Genomic DNA, 3,238 nt, shown 5'->3' with positions numbered 1-3,238 from the left:
AGTGCCAATAACAATGTGAATGCCGTTGTTCAATAAATTGTAAAATGTGTAATATTTATAAAAGATAAAGTTTTTGCTTCATCATTATCATTCATTATATGTAGTATGTGAATAAAATTCATTTCATTTTTCATACATAACTAATCATCCAGTGTAGAAAAACAACATATTGTTGAATCCATAACTAGTTATATATTCTCTCTCTTTTTGTGATTAAAAGCTTAGGACTCTAAACATTACAAGTTTATCTTTCAGAACCATCAACACAACATTACGGATTTATATTGTTAATTAACAGAGCAGGGGTCTCCAACCTTTTTTGTTCTGTGAGTTACTTTTACACAAAAAAGCATTAGAGAGCTACTCATCCTTAGCAAAATTTATTTATATAGCCAATTTCTAAAAGCAAGTGAATGCTCATTTTCTATATCTATATATATATATATATCTATATATATATCTATATATATATATATCTATATATATATATATATATATATATATATATAAACATGTTAACCAAGAGCACATATTGTGTGTAAGAACTGCCATTCACAAATATCTGAATGTTGTACTCATTGTACTTCAAAATGGTGGAAATGAACATGAACACATAGAGAACATGCACAAAAAATAAACAGCATAGTTATGCTGTACTGTACTCCTGAGCAACACTCCAACATATTTGGAGGACTTGAACTTCTCTAAATCCACAATTTATCAAAACAAATTAACAACAAACAGTGCAGATTTCTGAGCTCATAAATCCACCATCTTTTATTAATGTTAATGAGTTGCACAGTTTCTGTCAGTGGCACTGCATAGATTCAACCTGAGAGCTTTATGCAGAAATGTTTCCACTGAGGTTCACGTCAATGAAGGCATTTAAATGTTTATCTGTTTCAGTACTTTAGGAAAGTCTGGGTTCGCTTTGCAATGTTCAATAAATCCCAAGTTGATTTTTTTCTTTTTTTCCAAAGAGTACCACTTCACTGCATTGTAAATGTCAACTCCCTTGGTGGTGGTTTTCAGTGACAGTAACGTCAAAACCTCAGTCCACAGACTCCTCCCACTCAACTGAATACAAGGAGCACCTGTTCATGTCCAAATCCAGCTGTCTCTCCACATCTGCTGACAGTGCTTATACCCTCTGAGCTAAAGTGTTGGAGGAAATGGCAGCAAATAAAAGGCAAGGTTTTATTGCTTTTGAATCCCAAATGGAGACAAAGCAAAAAAAACAAACAAACCAGGAGTAAAGCAAGTGAATGAGACAAGGGGAAACCAAGATAAATACTAGAAGTGATGAAAGAGGAAATATTTGGGGAATTCAGCTGTAACTAATACTACAAAATTAGACAAGGGAAGTGAAAGTAAATACAATGAACAAGAGACAAAGACTACCAAACAACCCCCAACTAGAATTAACTAAATGCAGCAACAAATACTCTAAGGCAAGGCGCATAAATGAATTATTTTTAGATGGAGTTTGTTTAGACCAGGGGTGCCCAATCCCGGTCCTCGAGAGCTACCATCCTGCAGCTTTTAGATGCATCCTTGTTCCCACACACCCGAATCAAATGAATGGCTTGTTATCAGGCCTTTGCCAAACATGATGGCATGCTGAAGAGGTAATCAAACCATTTGATTCAGCTGTGTTGGAGTAGGGATGCATCTAAAAGCTGCAGGATAGTAGCTCTTGAGGACTGGGATTGGGCAGCCCTGGTTTAGATCTTAAACTAGAAGATAACGTGAAACAGCAATCCCCATTTTTTAATTTAAAGTAGATCCATCTGAAAACAAAAGTCAGTAACTGAGTAAAGCCAATGTCTCAGCAAAATATGTGGCTTCAAGTCTGCGAACAGAAATTAAAGTTTTATTTTTCTATTTTATTTGTGAATCCAGTTATTTCATATGATTGTATAAAATAATGCAATAACCAATCTTTTTACAAGAGCTTTGTAAATATCAACACTTCACTGAGTTCTTTTGATTCCTCAGAGGCATCCGATGGAAGACAAAACACTGCTCAGTAGACCATTTAATACTTTATTACTTCTAGAAGGGAGATGCGTCCTGCATTACACGTTGCCGCGGATCTCAAAATGGTGATGTGCCCCTGACAGTTTTATTACAGAAGCTCTCTCATTCTAGTCTAAACAACTGTGTCTCAGTAACTTTCCACTAGAAATGGTGCTCTCTTATCTACATTTTCCCAGGCAAGTATGAGCGAGAGTCTGCAGCTTTCTACTCCCCAAGGACACATGGTCTCATGCCATTATTTTTCAGGGCTGTGTCCAGTTAATACTCCACTATATAACTTTATAACACTTACTAATAAAAAAAGCATAGCATTATTGAGGCACTGCAAATTATTTAATCCCAACAGTTCCTCCTTTGATCTGATCAGATCAGATCAACACTACTAAAGTCATCAAGCATCATCATGTTGTTTTCAGATCTCCAACAGCTCTGTTAACCAACCTTACCAATAATCCTCAGATAGAAGGCACACCACCACAAATTACCCAACTAGCTGTAAAAACGAATAAGGAAACCCTAATGGTACTAATACACCCCTTCCATTGCCCAAGGACAGACGTCATCCAATGGATTATCAATTCCAAATATTCATGCATTTATTAATTTTCTTAAATGATGTTCTGAGTCTTCCCTGGGCTCTAGTTACAGAACCATCTGGGGTTGTGTTGTTGGGAATGAAAGTGCAGCACATCTCTCCAGACATTACACACACCCCATTTTTACCCACTAGGTGTCAGTTCTCTATGCTTCTTTTCCCTCTTTGGCCCTCTGTCCCCCTTTAACGGGTGGACCATATATGGGATGATTGCTGTGCTTGGGCAACTGTCATAACATAAAAATCACAAATCACAGACCATTACTAAAGCTAATTCTCAGATCTCCCATTACTTTCAGCTACCTTCCGGGACGGGCGATTCTCTGCACTCTTTTCCTCTTCTTTCTTCAACGTTAGGGGTTAGACTACCCTTCGGTTCATTGCATAGATCAGGGGATTTATTTTGCCCCTTGGCCGGGATCCATGTTTCTTTTGGGGTCACAGCAGTGTCCCCCTTTCTTGGTCAGACCCTCCTTGGTCTGCCTCTGGATTTCCGCCAACCACTTCGTGGTTATTGCTGTGGTTCTGGGATCCTCTCGAGGTGACTAGCAGGAGCCCAAACGGCATGACCCTTGACCCCAATTGCTGTCTTGGCAGTCTTGG

Source organism: Aulonocara sp. 'chitande type north' Nkhata Bay, linkage group LG8 (assembly GCF_057382095.1).
Source record: "Aulonocara sp. 'chitande type north' Nkhata Bay isolate Kocher_YH1m ecotype deep benthic linkage group LG8, A_spYH_male_GT1.1, whole genome shotgun sequence".
NCBI classification, from domain to species: domain Eukaryota; kingdom Metazoa; phylum Chordata; class Actinopteri; order Cichliformes; family Cichlidae; genus Aulonocara; species Aulonocara sp. 'chitande type north' Nkhata Bay.
Note: the sequence above shows the minus strand (reverse complement) of the source record.